This window comes from Elephas maximus, chromosome 5, assembly GCF_024166365.1.
Source record: "Elephas maximus indicus isolate mEleMax1 chromosome 5, mEleMax1 primary haplotype, whole genome shotgun sequence".
In the NCBI taxonomy this organism is placed as follows: domain Eukaryota; kingdom Metazoa; phylum Chordata; class Mammalia; order Proboscidea; family Elephantidae; genus Elephas; species Elephas maximus.
In genome coordinates this window covers 25,688,943-25,705,696 of record NC_064823.1, presented here as the reverse complement: position 1 = coordinate 25,705,696, position 16,754 = coordinate 25,688,943, and the positions used below count along the sequence as shown (strand labels likewise).

General features: G+C 39.3%; 1 pseudogene; it reads left to right on the top strand.

The window, feature by feature from the left end:
- The first annotated feature begins 5,119 nt into the window (after nt 1-5,119).
- LOC126077499 (FAU ubiquitin-like and ribosomal protein S30) overlaps nt 5,120-16,754 on the top strand; it is a 55,436-nt pseudogene continuing 43,801 nt past the window's right edge.

Genomic DNA, 16,754 nt, shown 5'->3' with positions numbered 1-16,754 from the left:
AATCTTGTAGGTTGAGTCCTGGCTCACTAACATAACTGCCTCTAGTCCTGCCTTATTAACATCATAGAGGTAGGATTTACAGCACATAGGAAAATCATGTCAGATAACAAAATGGTGGACAATCACACAATACCGGGAATCATGGCCTAGCCAAATTGACATGTATTTTGAGGGGGTACAGTTCAATCCATAACACCAGGATAATCTCAAGATTCTTAATCACATTTGCAATTTTTTTTTTTTGCCATATAAGGTAACATTCATGGATTTCAGGGATTAGACTCTCAGATCTTTTGTAGGATATTTTTCAGCCTACCACAAGAGGGAAAGAATTGGGGTGTTTAAGTCAGCAGAAAAAAATAGATGCTGAGCAGTCATTTCTTCAAAAGCCACTAAAAATACACTCATAATAATAAAGATAAACTCAGATGAACACTGACTTTCAAAGTCAGATCTCATTACAGCACCCAACCCTTCTGGGACATTGGACAAATCAGTGAATTTGTCTTTATATAATATCATGATAATAAGGCAATTATGAATAGCTACAGACCATAAATAATCAAAATGGACTATTAGATGTAAAATATAAACTCATTTAAACAGTAAACAAGTTGCCTTCTCTTCTTCCAGCCTTGAACTCATCCCCAAATCATCAATGTGTAGAGGTAACGAGACTGACAGAAAATTTCTCTCCTTTAGTTCCCCCAGCCTTGCTCTGGAAGGAGTGTGAAATATTAAAAAAGGCCAAAAGGGAACCAAAAATAATGGGTGAAACAATGGATTAAAGAAAAAAAAAGGCTTTAAACAATCCATAAATTGTACTCTCCTTTCCAAAATTAATTATGCTTTAAAAACCCACTTGGCCTCAATCCAGTGTCAGAGGACTGGGGGTGAGGGGTGGAAGAACAGCCTTTCAGTTTGCAGATGAATCTCTAACCTGGAATTCCATAAACAGGAGTCTGACATGCACAGTAGGGTTAGATCACTGCCACTGTCATCACTGCCACCTTGATAGCACCTCGTCAGAAGCCAGGGCAGATGGGGAGAAAAAGAAGTGTTTGAAGGCACCAGAAAATAGATTCTTGAAATTAGGATAATTCACTAAAAGTTGAGTGAGTAAATCATTCCTACTGATCAGTTGGTCCTGGCGCATTTGTGCTACTGGAATTTCAGCAGATACGGATTCTAAGCCTCCATCATTCACTCCTCTTAAAATGAAGTTACAGCTCCAAATACATTGGACCACTATTGTATTAATTATTTCTGTGGCCTCTGGGTTAGACCTTAACAATCCAAAAGCAGCATTAATCATTATTGAGGATTTTCAAAGGGAAAGCAGTCCCCAAAGAGCCTACCCAAAAGAAAACATTCTTTTCCAACCTTCTCTGCACAAAGTGTTTTACATACAAGTGAGGCCTAGCATGTTCTGTACCGGAGAATAGAGCCCACAGTTCAGGCCAGATTCCAACTGGGTGATTTCACTCGGCTAGCTCGTTAAAACCCTGCCATTTTAAGTAAAGTAGCACTTTCTCAAGGGAAGAAAAACAACTGCAGGGTCCAGATTACAGATAATTCTGACCTTCTCTCTCCTGTACCTGCAGTTTATCATGAGCAGTATGTTTGCAAAACCACAAACCAAGAAATACTATTTTCAGATCCCTCATTTCATTCCCTGGAGTTATCATGTACATCTCTTGAAGACTGGCTCCCCCGTGATACACCTCCCTCAATTTCATCACTTGCCCCAGAGGCGCAAAACCAGGCCTCTTAATACACAGCTAATCAACCCCTTGGTTGTTTAGCTTTCACATGGTACCAATTTCTAGATATCCATTTTTAAAACTCCCCTCATTTCCTGCTATCATTACAGGAAGGCGTTCCTTCTCCAAAGTTGTTATATTTCAAAGTTGCATTATCAGAAAATACCAGATTATATGTTGTTGTTGTTCGTTGCCGTCAAGTCGATTGCGTCCCATGGCGACCCCATGTGTGTAGGGTAGAACTGCTCCATATGGTTTTCAAGGCTATGACCTTCCAGAAGCAGGTCACCGGGTCTCCTGTCTTCTGAGGCGCTTCTGGGTGGGTTTGAACTGCCACTTTTCAGTTAGTGGTGGGGCATGTAACCATTTGTACCACTCTGGAACTCTTTCTATATACGTATGTGTATGTATGTATGTATGTGTATATATATATATATATGTATACATATATGTGTGTGTGTGTGTGCATATCTCAAATGTTGTGCCTCACTTGTTTATGAACACAAAGATTTCCTGGGCTACCACCAACTTTGAAAGCCCAGTAACCTCAGACACAAGCCAACATGTGAAGGTTGTGCTGCTTTGTGACTCCAGACACAGTTGTGTTACTGCTGGATGTGTTGACTCTAGTTCTCTTTATCAATGAATAATAGTGAACTAGAAAAGGGAGCTCCGCTGCTAACCAAAAGGTCAGCAGTTCAAATCTACCAGGTGCTCCTTGGAAACCCTATGGGGCAGTTTTACTCAACGGCAAAGGGTATAAAAAGGATACACGTGAACAACCAGTTTCTCTTCTCTAGACTAGTAACAATAATCAACATGATTAAGGGAATGCTTAGCCTCATTCTGTAGAACCTGCTATCTGCACAGGGGCATCTATTTTTTGCTTCAAGGTGCCTATTACTATAATTTTAGGTTTTGCTTATTTCCATACTCAAAGTATTTGGGTAGCTAACATTTATCAAATGATTTTCTATGGAAGGTTTTGCTTCCATTCATTCACATTCAGAAATATTTACTTATTACCGACAACATGCCACCCCCGGTTCTAGGCAGTGAGAATAGATCAGTAAACAGGCCAACCTCTCAATCAATATGTTCCAAGAAATACATGGTTCCTTCTTCCCATGTTGTTGCTGCTTTCAGTATATTCCCTAAACCTGCCCTGCACCTCCATTCTTTTTCCCAGCTAAATTCCCTCCTGCATAAACCTTGTCACTGTAGAAAGGAGACTGGTTTTAATCTTCTTTTAGCAGGGATTCGAAGGCTTGTAATTTGAGCTAAAACTAGCTTCCGTAGTTGACCAAAATCACAAATGCCGCACACTTGAATTCACACCATTATGTGCCTCTCCTGGTGCCTACCCTTTTGTAGCAGTTCAGGAGGTGTTCCTGTTTACCAATTGCAAGCCCATTATTCTATGGCCCTCTAAATACTTAATGACTTTCCAGGAGGTCCTAGTGGAGATTTCTGATTTATGTGATCAACTATCGCTACATTGATAAGACAATCAAGCCTTCCCCTAATCCACAGAATGAAGTACACCTACTTCTCACTTATCGACTCTCTCATTATCCAACATTTCACATTTACAACAATAGTCAAAAATCTACCATCCAACTGTTTTGTGTATTAACAACGTATGTCTGGCAGTAACGGCACCAAGGTGCAAGGAGAGGAACACCGGCCGTAATGATTTGGGTTATGTGTCAACTTGCCTGAGCCATGATTCTCAGTGGTTTGGCAGTTAAGTGTCTTAGTTATCTAGTGCTGCTGTAACAGAAATACCACAAGTGGATGGCCTTAACAAAGAGAAATTTATTCTCTCACAGTCTAATAGGTTAGAAGTCTAAATTCAGAGTGTCGGCTCCAGGGGAAGCCTTTCACTCTCTGTGGGCTCCGGAAGAAAGTCCTTGTCCTCAGTCTTCCCTTTGTCTGGGAGCATCTCAGCACAGGAACCTCAGGTCCAAAGGACGCACTCTGCTGTCAGTGCTGCCTTCTTGGTGGTTTGAAGTCCCCAACTCTCTGCTTGCTTCCCTTTCCTTTTTATCTCTGGAGAGATAAACGGTGGTGCAGGCCACATCCCAGGAAAACTCCCTTTGCATTGGATTAGGGAGTGGTCTGGGTAAGGGTGGTGTTAAAATCCCACCCTAATCCTTTTTAACAAAAAATTTCAATCACAAAATGGAGGACAAACACACAATGCTGGAAATCATGGCCCAGCCAAATTGATACACGCATTTTTGGGAGGACATAATTCAGTCCATGACATATATAATGATGTAATTTTGCAGTTATGTAATGATGCAGTCCTCCTCCATTTTGTGATCGAATGTGGTCATCCTCCATTTTCACATGACACTGATTTTCACATAACGACCTGGTCTGTGGAGCCTAACCATATCAATAATTGAGTGGGTGGATTCTTCATGATTAGTCATTTCTCAGCCTTCATATATATATACACATTGTTGTGGTTGGCAATGCTTAAATTAGGATATAAATTTGGGGTGGGGGAAAGAATTTTGCAAGATATATAATCCTTGCTGTTTTGCCACCAAGAATACTGTCAGGCGATAGAAACTCACATTTCCTCTCATACGACATTGCAAGTCACAATTTCACATGAAAGGCAGCCTATACTTGAGGCTATATCACTGTTAAAATCAAACTACTTTTAATTGACAAAAAAAATGGAAACACTCTAAGTGCCCATCTACAATAGAAAGCATAAATAAATCATGGATTCTTTATACAGTGGAAAACTATACAGGAATGACAATAAACAAATGACAACTCATGGATGAATTTCACAAACAATGATGTGGAGTCTGGCCGGCACAAGTGGTTTGTGATCACCTGCTAATCTAAAGGGTGGCAGTTCAAACCCGTGCAGCATTGCCATGGGAGAAAGGCATGGCAAAGATGTCTATAGATGACAACCAAGAAAACTCCATGGAGCAGCTCTACTCTGTTTCACTCTATAACACATGGGGTCACCATGAGTCAGGGACCAACTTGACAGCAGCTAACAATAAGAATGTTAAGTAAAATAAAATTAAGGTAAAGGTAAGTCCATTGGAGCTTATTTATGGGTACCCCTTGCTCAGTAGCTATAATGCCTTAGATTTGGACTACAACAACGTGACTAGAGATGTAGGGGCCTATAGTATTCATAAACAAGGTAAACTGCAAAACAGTACCTGCGTCTTGTGGGGGAAACTCTTGTTTCTCTCCACAGGTATACCAATCCCACCTGGCAAACTATTCCCTACCAAGCCTGGACACTGGATATTTATTAAAGCCTGGGACACTAAGACCATGGTGAAAAATAGAATAGTCCCTATCAAGTGCTGATGTCCACACCCACAGCTGTGAAGCTCAGTGAGAAGAGCGCCCAGATTCACCACACCAGAGTCAAACTGGCTCCTACACCTGACCTTGAACAACAGACCTCGCAGAACAACAGCAACTGTGAGGCTGAACTAATAACAGGGTTGCGGTGGCTGTTCAAGAAAAAGAAAGACTTTCCAGATAAGCGACACATACCAACAGTTGATCTGCGGTGCATAGGTGTTAGCCTGCTTACTGTTTGTTCTAATCTTTTATCTTTCATCCTTCCTGTGCCTACTGCCGTGGGGATTTAATCGCTTTTCCTGCTCTTGATAGACTCTTGAAACCTTCAGCTACTTCCCAATGGACTGAACTTCTGCTGCTAGAGCTCCTTGTTCTAAGTAAGAAAATGTGGGCCTCACTTACTAGTTCGTTCCTTGTTTTAACCCATGTGAAAGCAGCTTGGCTACATCAGCTCAAACAAAACCCCTTATCTCCTTATTTCAACCCCAAGATGGCAAGTAGTTGGGTATCCACTTCACTCAAATGGGTTTGGCCAATAATAATCCCTGTATTAATTATTTTTGCCATCCACCTTTTTGGGGCCTACCTCTTACAAGTATGCAATTTATAGAAAAACATTAAGGGCCTCAGGCCCATATATTCTTCAAGGTTACAGACCCACCCTTCCTGAACCTGTACAAGCCAGACTTCAGTTCTTGCCAATGACCCTGTCCAGCCTGAAGCAGCTACAGAAGAATGATCTTCGTCCCTACTCCCACTGAGAGTCAGGATTTGGTATGAACATCCAAAACCTGAAAAGAAAAGGAATGAATGAGACCTACAGCCTTCCTACCACCTTGAATAGGCAAAAGGCTGTACCTGCCATCTTCTGTGATATAGGAACCAAGTCCCTGTCTTTAAGCTGTCTCCTTATTTAGGTATGCTTCCTGTTTCGGCACAAGTTGAGGAAAACAAGAGACTGGGTCACGGAACCTGCTGAAGCTGGCAAGAACTAGACCTAGCCTGCCTGGCATGCACAAAACCATCGACCCTGTCCTCTGGGTGATCCCGGAACTCTTCTCCCACGGGATGGAACCAAACTTTAGTGTTCCAAGATTGGGGGAAGGTTTTCAGAAGCGAGGGGTACAAGCCTAAGATTCAGTTCCAGAGACTCCCCTTTTTAGACTGACAAAGCACAGAAAGGCTGGACTGCCCCAGGAATGCATTTTTGAGCCAGACCAGTCAGCAAGCTGGCCCCATCTCAAGGTGTTCCTGTAGACCCCAGACCCAATTTACTTCACCTGTATAAACCCCTTGGGCTATTGTTCTGGAAGCCATCCTGACAATGCAAGTCCCAGTGTGCTCCTTTGCTTGGCCAACCAAATAAAGCCTCTTCTTTCACTTAAAAAAAAAAAAAAATGCTGAGTGAAAGGAGCCAGGTACAGAAGAATACTTACTGTATTATTCCATTTATGTAAAGTTCAGATATAAATAGAACTAATCTGTAGTATTAGAAGTTAGAAGAGTGGTTCGCCATGGGTTGGTGGTAGGGAATAGTGATGGGGGGGTGAAGGGTATGAAGAGAACTTCAGGGTGCTGTTTACATTCTGTTTCTTGTTTTGAGAGCTGGTTAAACAGGTCTGTTCCTTTTCTGAAAATTCATTCACATGTAAACTTATAGCTGTGTGTTTTTCTATATGCATTCTACATTTCAATAAGGTCCAGAAAAAAAAAAACAATCCTTAATAATCTAATCCAATTTTTTAATCCAAGGTGAAATAATGGTCACTCATAGATGAAAAGTAACGGATGCTATTTTAAAAGATTTCTCACAACGGTTGCCAAATAACTTGGGACATCTATACCAGTGAATTTAAACCTTAGCTAATGACTAAAAATCAGTGACTGTGAAATAATTCCTACTTCTAATACCAAAAGCCTTTAAAATAAGTCAAGAAAACAGAAAAGTTGGGTGGTGTGAAAATTAATGTAAAAGTCGAGGCAATTTTCACTGTGTATTTATGCTTGACAACTATTTAAAAAATTCATAGATTAACAATTTAAGTACCTGTATTTGTTATGATGGCATTGGCAGTCAGACTCAGATTGTCTATCATACATTACCCATTAACTCTAACATTAAAAATAACTTTGAAGAATGACATTTTTGGTATGCAATCAAGTTGCAATATCTTTAGAGTATTTTCCATCTTGTAAAAGAGAATTTCATCAACTTCTACAGATAAAATAAAAAAGGCTTTCACAACATTGTTAGGTACAGAAACAAGGGGCTGAGAAAGAGTGAGAAAGAGATGATAGTAGATCAAGCATCAGGATTGCAGCGACACGAGAGCCCCTGATCCCCAGCCTTATGTCTTGCTATATTTCCTTCCCCCTTGCACACTTTTTGTTCCAAACCTATCTGGGCACTTTCATCTCCCCTAACTTATTATATTATTTGATGCTCAAGTGGCCTCACTTCAATGCATGCTTCCCCACTGCTACCTACCTGACAAATACCCAATTTAATTATAAAATTATACTCACATATGTTCAGTTCTCTGAAGCTTTTCCTAACCTCCAGATTTCTCCTCCTACTGTGTTAGAATTGACAACACTTTCCTTCATGTCCACACTCTTTCCTAGGCAGATTATTGTCACGGCACCTACACTATTCAGGACTTAGTCTTACACTTGCTGTGTTCTTCAGGACAATGAAGTAATTAACAGCAGGCACCTTCTGGTTCATCTCTGTGTCCATATCACCTAGCACACCATGCACGTGGATAACACTCAGTAACTATTTCTTGAATCAGTGGACCTAACATCAGAATGGAAACCCTGGTGGCGTAGTGTTTAATTGCGGCGTCTGCTAACCAAAAAGACAGCAGTTTGAATCCACCAGGCGCTTCTTAGAAACCCTATGGGGCAGTTCTACTCTGTCCTGTATGGTTGGAATCAACTCGATGGCAACAGGTTTGGTTTTTTTGTTTTATCTTTAGAATACTATCCAACTGAAAAAAATCTAACCTTCTGCTCACATCAAACCTACTATACCTAAGCACATGAATTTAATAGGATTTAAAGTAAAATTTTTAAGTAAAAAACAGGGTTTTTAAAACCTCATTCTGGAGTTAATTGTGTTGATGACTTCTTCTGATCAGACCTACCAGTTAAAGGCAATCAGTAGGAAAAGGGAAGTAGAATCCCTACAGGAAAAAGAGTTGATAGGTCACTTGTCACATCAAAACACAATGCTCAAAAGACTTGAATCACATTGTAAAATACAACAAAAACAGTTATGGCTTCCCTGAAGAGGCCTAGATGATACGTTATAATAAAAATACCAATATTTTTTTTCTCTTTTGAGTTCATTTCTCAATCCTAATCCTTTACAGGCGTTCTATTAAGTTTAAAGTATGTCTGTGTGCTCTTGCCAAATGTATATGATATTTCATATGCACGCTTTCTTTTATTTTATGTAAATTATAATTTGTAACACATATATATACATATGAATTCACACACTCACACACACACATGTTCCTTCTTACAGTCAACAGTTTGCTTTAAGATCCATTCACGTTGTTATGTCTACATAGATTCCATTACTTTTAACTGTTGTGTAGTACCCCATGGGTACATCTACCACATTTTACCAATCCACTTTCCCTGTGATTATCACCAAAAATCCACTAAGTCCCCAACACCACAAATACAATGAATATCCTTATACGAGTTCCCTATAAAATCTGTTTAGACATTTTTTTTAATAATTTTTATTGCGCTTTAAGTGAAAGCTTACAAATCAAGTCAGTCTTTCACACAAAAACTTATATACGCCTTGCTACACACTCCCAATTACTCTCATCCTAATGAGACAGCCCGCTCTCTCTCTCTCAGCTCTCTCTTTTCGTGTCCATATCTCCAGTTTCTAACCCCCCTACCATCTCATCTCCCCTCTAGGCAGGAGATCCCAACATAGTCTCAAGTGACCACTTGATCCAAGAAGCTCAATCCTCACCAGCATCCCTCTAAAACCCATTGTCCAGTCCAATCCATGTCTGAAGAGTTGGCTTCAGGAATGGTTCCTTTCCTGGGCCAACAGAAGGTCTGGGGGCCATGACCACGGGGGTCCTTCCAGTCTCAGTCATACCATTAAGTCTGGTCTTTTCATGAGAATTTGGGGTCTGCATCCCACTGCTCTCCTGCTCCCTCAGGGGTTCTCTGTTGTGTTCCCTGTCAGGGCAGTCATTGGTTGTAGCCGGGCACCATCTAGTACTTCTGGTCTCAGGATGATGTAGTCTCTAGTTCATGTGGCCCTTTCTGTCTGTTGGGCTCATAATTGCCTTGTGTTCTTGGTGTTCTTCATTCTCCTTTGATCCAGGTAGGTTGAGACCAATTGATGCATCTTAGATGGCTGCTTGCTAGCATTTAAGACCCCAGACGCCATTCTTCAAAGTGGAATGCAGAATGGTTTCTTAATAGATTTTATTATGCCAATTGACTTAGATGTCCCCTGAAACCATGGCCCCCATACCCCTGCCCCTGCTACACTGGCCTTCGAAGCATTCAGTTTATTCAGGAAACTTCTTTGCTTTTGGTTTAGTCCAGTCGTGCTGACCTCCCCTGTATTGTGTGTTGTCTTTCCCTTCACCTAAAATAGTTCTTATCTACTATCTAACTAGTGAATACCCCTCTCCCACCCTCCCTCCCTCCCCACTTTCCTAACCACAGAAGAATGTTTTCTTCTCAGTTTAAACTATTTCTCAAGTTCTTATAATAGTAGTCTTATGCAATATTTGTCCTTTTGCAACTGACTGATTTCACTCAGCATAAATGCCTTCCAGGTTCCTCCATGTTATCAAATGTTTCACAGATTCCTCACTGTTCTTTATCGATGCGTAGTGTTCCATTGTGTGAATATACCATAATTTATTTATCCATTCATTGGTGGATGGGCACCTTGGCTGCTTCCATCTTTTTGCTATTGTAAACAGTGCTGCAATGAACATGGGTGTGCATATATCTGTTGGTGTACAGGCTCTTATTTCTCTAGGATATATTCCAAGGAGTGGGATTGCTGTATCATATGGTAGTTCTATTTCTAGCTTTTTAAGGATGTACCAAATCGATTTCCTAGGTGGTTGTACCATTTTACATTCCCACCAGCAGTGTGTAAGTGTTCCAATCTCTCCGCAGCCTCTCCAACATTTATTATTTTGTGTTTTTTGGATTAATGCCAGCTCTGTTGGAATGAGATGAAATCTCATTGTAGTTTCGATCTCCATTTTTCTAATGGCTAATGATCATGAACATTTCCTCATGTGTCTGTTAGCTACCTGAATGTCTTCTTTAGTGAAGTGTCTATTCATATCTTTTGCCCATTTTTTAATTAGGTTATTTGTCTTTTTATAGTTGAGTTTTTGCAGTATCATGTAGATTTTAGAGATCAGGCGCTGATCAGAAATGTCACAGCTAAAAACTTTTTCCCAGTCTGTACGTAGTCTTTTTACTCTTTTGGTGAAGTCTTTGGATGAGCATAGGTGTTTGATTTTTAGGAGTTCCCAGTTATCTAGTTTTTCTTCTGCATTCTTAATAATGTTTTGTATACTGTTTATGCCATGTGTTAGGGCTCCTAACGTTGTCCCTATTTTTTCTTCCATGATCTTTATTGTTTTAGATTTTATATTTAGGTCTTTAATCCATTATGAGTTAGTTTTTGTGCATGGAGTGAGGTATGGGTCTTGTTTCATTTTTTTGCAGACAGATATCCAGTTATGCCAGCACCATTTGTTAAAAAGACTGTCTTTTCCCCACTTAACTGTTTTGGGGCCTTTGTCAAATATCAGTTGCTCATATGTGGGTGGATTTATGCATTTAGACATATTTTTGAGACATATACCCATGAGCAGAATTACTGCATACTTCAAAAAAAAAGAAAAAAAAATCATCAAGTCAGTTCTGACTCACGGTGAACCCACGTGCTTCAGAGTACACTGGAACTGTGCTCCCTAAGGTTTTAAATGGCTGTGATCTTTCAGAAGTAGATAGCCAGGCCTTCCTTCCAAGGAGCCTGTGGGTGGATTCGAGTCGAGCCTTTAGGCATTTGTACCACCAAAGCAGTGATTGCATAATAAGTTAATAAGTTTTAACATATGTATAAATGTGTGAAATCATAATCAAAATCAAGATAATGAACCTATCCATCACTCTCAAAAAGTATACTCATTTCCACAGCTAACATCATTCTCAGTGGTGAAAGACCAAAAGCTTTCCCCTTAAGATCAGGAATAAGACAAGGATGCCCAATTTCATCACTGCTATTCAACATTGTACTGGAAGTTTTATCTAGAGCAATTAGGCAAGAAAAAGGAAAAAAAGGAACCCAAATTGAAAAGTAAGAAGTAAAATTGTCTCTATTTGCAGATGATGTGATCCTTTATGTAGAAAATCCAAAAGAACACACGAAATATCTACTAAAGCTAGTAAATGAATTCAGCAAATTTGGCGGGTACATGATCTACACACAAAAAATAGTTGTGTTTCTTTAACCAGCAATGAACAATCCAAAAACGAAATTAAGAAAACAATTCCAGAGGCCACCAATAAGTAAAGCATTACTGAAGAAGAACAAAGTGGGGGGCCTCACACTACCTGATTTTATAACCTATACATACCACCACAGTAGTCAAAACAGCCTGGTACTGGCACAACAACAGATACATAGACCAATAAAATAAAATTGAGAATCCAAGTGTAAATTCATCTACCTATAAGCAGCTGATATTTGACAAAGGCCCGAAGTCTGTTAAATGAGGAAAAGACAACCTCTTTAACAAATGATGCTGGCATAACTGAATATTCTTCTGCAAAAAAAAATGAGACAAGACCCATACCTCATACCATGTACAAAAACTAACTCAAAATGTATCCAAAACCTAAATAGAAAATCTGAAATGATAAAGATCGTGAAAGAAAAAATAAGGGTAACTCTAGGAGCCCTAATACATGGCATAAACGGAATACAAACCATAACTAACAATGCACAAACACCAGAATAGAAACTAGATAACTGGGAGCTCCTAAAAATCAAACACTTATGCTCATCAAAAGACTTCACCAAAACACTAAAAAGACAACCTACAGGCTGGGAAAAAATTTTGGCTACAACACATCTAGTCAGGGTCTAATCTGTAAAATCTACAAGATACTGCAAAACCTCAACAACAAAAAGCCAAATAACCCAACTAAAAAATGGTCAAAGGATACGAACAGACACTTCACCAAGGAAGACATTTAGTTGACTAACAGATACATGAGGAAATGCTCTCAGTCCTTAGCCATTAAAAAAAAAAAAAAAAAACCCATTGCCATCAAGTTAATTCCAACTCATAGCAACCCTATAAGACAGAGTAGAACTGCCCATAGGGTTTTCAAGGAGCACCTGGTGGATTCCAACTGTCAACCTTTTGGTTAGCAGCCGTAGCTCTTAACCTACTACGACACCAGGGTTTCCATTAGCCATTAGAGAAATGCAAATCAAAACTAGGATGAGATACCATCTCACCCCAACAAGGCTGGCACGAATCCAAAAAAAACACACAAAATAATAAACGTTGGAGAGGTTGTGGAGAAACTGGAACACTTATACACTTCTGGTGGGAATGTGAAGTGGTACAACCACCTTGGAAATTGATTTGGCACTTCTTCAAAAAACTAGAAATAGAAGTACCATACAATCCAGCAATCCTACTCCCTGGAATATATCCTAGAGAAAAAAATCCATCACAAGAATAGATGTATGCACACCCGTCTTCATTGTAGCACTGTTTACAATAGCAAAATGATGGAAACAACATAGGTGCCAATCGACAAATGGATAAACAAATTATGGTACATACACACAATGGAATGCTATATAGTGAAATAGAACAATGATGAACCCAAGAAACATCTCACAACATGGATGAGTCTGGAAGGCATTGCGCTGAGTGAAATTAGTCAGTAACAAAAGAACAAATACTACATAAGACCACTATTATAAGAATTCAAGAAAAGGTTAAAACACAGAAGAAAACATTCTTTGATGGTTATGAGAGTGGCGAGGGAAGGAGGGGGGAATTCACTAACTCAATAGTAGACAAGAATCATATTAGCTGAAGGGAAGGACAACATACAATACAGGGAAGTCAGCACAACTGGACTAAACCAAAAACTAAGAAGTTTCCTGAACACAGCCAAACACTTTAAGGGACAGAGTAGCAGGGGTTGGGATCTGGGGACCATGGTTTCAGGGGACATGTAGGTCAATTGGCATAACAAAGTTTATTAAGAAAATATTCTGCCTCCCACTTTTGTGAGTTGCATCTGGGGTCTTAAAAGCTTTCTAGTGGTCATCTAAGATGCATCAATTGGTCCCAACCCACCTGGAACAAAGGAGAATGAAGAACACAAAAGACAAATATTAGCCCAAGAGACAAAAGGGCCACATAAACCGGAGACTCCATCAGTCTGAGATCAGATGAGCTCGATGGTGCCCAGCAGCCACCAATGACCACCCTGACGGGGAGCACAACAGAGAGTCCCTGGGAGCAGGAGAAAACTGTGGTGCAGAACTCAAATTCACCTAAAAAAGACCAGACTTAATGGTCTGACTGAGGCTGGAGGAACCCTCTAAGCCGTGGTCCCCAGACACTCTGCTAGCCCAGAATTAAAACCGTTCCCAAAGCCCACTCTTCAGACAAAGATTAGACTGGACTATAAAATAATACTTGTGAAAAGTGTGCTTCTTAGTTCAAGCAGATTCATAAGACCAAATGGGCAGCTCCTGTTCTGAGGTGGGATGAGAAGGCAGAAAGAGAAAAGTGCTGGTTGGATGGACATAGGAAACCCGGGGTAGGAAGGGGGAGTGTGCTGTCACATTACAGGGATTGCAACTAGTGTCACATAACAATAATGTGTACAAATTTTTGTATGAGAAATTAACTTGAGCTGTAGACTTTCCCCTAAAGCACATTCCATGTATAATAAAGCACATTCCATGTATTAAGAAAATTCCATGTATAATAGCATCCAATAGAATATAATATTTAGAAAAAAATTAACAAAGGAGGTGAAAAACTCTGAAAACTAAAAAACTAAAAAACATTACTGAAAGAAATAAAGAACTAAATAAATGGAAAAGGATCCCATCTTCACGGATTAGAAGAGTTAATATTATTGAAGAGAAAAATATATATATATTATTGACATGATGATAATTACTAAAATGATCAGCAAATTCAGTACAATTCCTATTAAAATTCCAATGGAAATTTTTTGGGAAAAAATGGAAGTGCAACTCCTGGAATTTATATGGAATTGCACGGGGCCCTGAATAGCCAAAACAATCTTGGAAAAAAAGACTTGGAGAACTCACACTTTCCAATTTCAAAATTTACTACAAAACTACAGTAAACATAGTCCGATGCCTTTGCATAGTCAATAAAATACAGGGAAATATCTTTCTGCTTTTCTCCGCTTACAGCCGATATCCATCTGACATCAGCAGTGATATCCCTCATTCCACATCCTCTTCTGAAACTGGGTTGCATTTCTGGCAGTTCCCTGTCAATGTACTGCTTCAACCATTTTTAAATTATCTTCAACAAAACTTTACTGGAGTATGATATTAATAATATTGTTTGATAATTTCTGCATTCCATTGGATGACTTTTCTTTGAAATGGGCACAAATATGGTCCTTTCCCTTCGGCTGGCCAGTGGATGACCTTCTAGCTTCTATTCCTAGGCTCCTTGGCAATCAAGTGGCATGTATCTTCCCCTCTGTGTTTGCTCGTTTGCTTGCTTTATCTGCTGTTTAATATCTCAAGAAAGATTGACTTAAAACACACCCCACACTAGTACTCCACATTAACATAACAAAGAAAACCCATCCCAAAATGGGATTCCAAATTTCTTGGCATAGATGAGTGAGCACTTCCAGCACTGCATCTGTTTATTGAAACTTCTCAACTGGTATTTTGTGAATTCCTGGAGACTTGTTTTTTGCCAGTGCCTCCAGTGAAGCTTGGACTTTGATTTTTTTCTTCAGTTCTTTCAGCTGGAGAAATGCCTAGCATGTTTTTTCGCTTTTGGTTTTTTAACTCCAGGTCTTCCCACATTTCATTGTACTTTGGGTTTTCGAGCTGCCCTTTGAAATCTTCTGTCCAGCTCCATTACTGCATGATTTCTTCCATTTGCTTTAGCTACTCTACGTTCAAGAGCAAGTTTCAAAGTCTCTTCTGACATCCATTTTCCTCTTTTCTTTCTTTCTTGTCTTCTTAGTGACCTTTCACTTTCTTCATGTCTGATGTCTTTAATGTCATCCCACAACTCATCTAGTCTTCAGTCATCAGTGCTCAATGATTCAAATCTATCGTTGAGATGGTCTCTAAATTCAGATGGAATGTACTCGATATCATACTTTGGCTTTCACAGGCTTGTTTTAATTTTCTTCAGCTTCAACTTGAACTTGAATATGAGCAACTGATGGTCTGCTCCACAGTCGGCCCCTGACCTTGTTCTGACTGATAATATGAGCTTCCCCATCATCTCTTTCCACGTGTATAATCGATTTGATTCCTGTGTATTCCATGCAATGACAGCCACATGTATAGTCACTGTTTATGTTGTTTAAAAAAGGTATTTGCAATGAATAAGTTTTGGGAAATTCTATCATGGGATCTCCAGCTTCATTTCTTTCACCAAGGCCATATTTTCCAACTTCTGATCCTTCTTCTTTGTTTCTAACTTCCATATACCAGTCACTAGTAATTATCAATGCGTTTTGGTTGCATGTTTGATCAATTTCAGACTGTAGAAGCTGGTAAATCTTCAATTTCCTCATCTTTGGGAAAATGCAAATTAAAACCACAATGAGACACCACTTCACAACTCTAGGATAAGTATAATAAAAAAACTAAAAACAGAAAATAACAAGTGATGACAAATTGTACAGAAATTGGAAAACTTGCACTTGGTTGAAAGTAAAATGGTTCAGCTACTGTGGAAAACAGTTCGGCAGCTCCTCAAAAGTTAAACAGAATTACCACATCACTCTTCAACTCCACTCTTGTTATATATCCAAAAGACCTGAAAGCAGGGACTCAAACATATACTTGTACAGCAATGTTCATTGCAGTGTTATTTACAATAGCCAAAAAATGGAAACAGCCCAAATTTACATCAACAGATGAATGGATAAACAAATTGTGGTACATACAAACAATGAAATATTATTCAGTCATAAAAGGAAGAAAGTACTGATACATGCTACAATGTGGACGAACCTTAAAAAACATTATGTTAAGCGAAATAAATTCGAGGCTTGGATAACCCTATTATGAAAAGAAATTCAAGCATCAAGTTGCAATATTGAAGAAGTCCATGGGCAAAATATTGAATGACACGGGAAGCATCAAAAGAAGATGAAAAGGATACACAGAGTCACTGTACCAAAAAGAAATTGGCATTTAACCATTTCAGGAAGTAGTATATGATTAAGAACCAATGACAACTGAAAGACGTCCGAGCTGCACTGAAGGCATTGGCTAAAAACAAAGCTCTAGGAATTAACAGGATGCCAATTGAGATGTTTCAACAAAGATGCAGA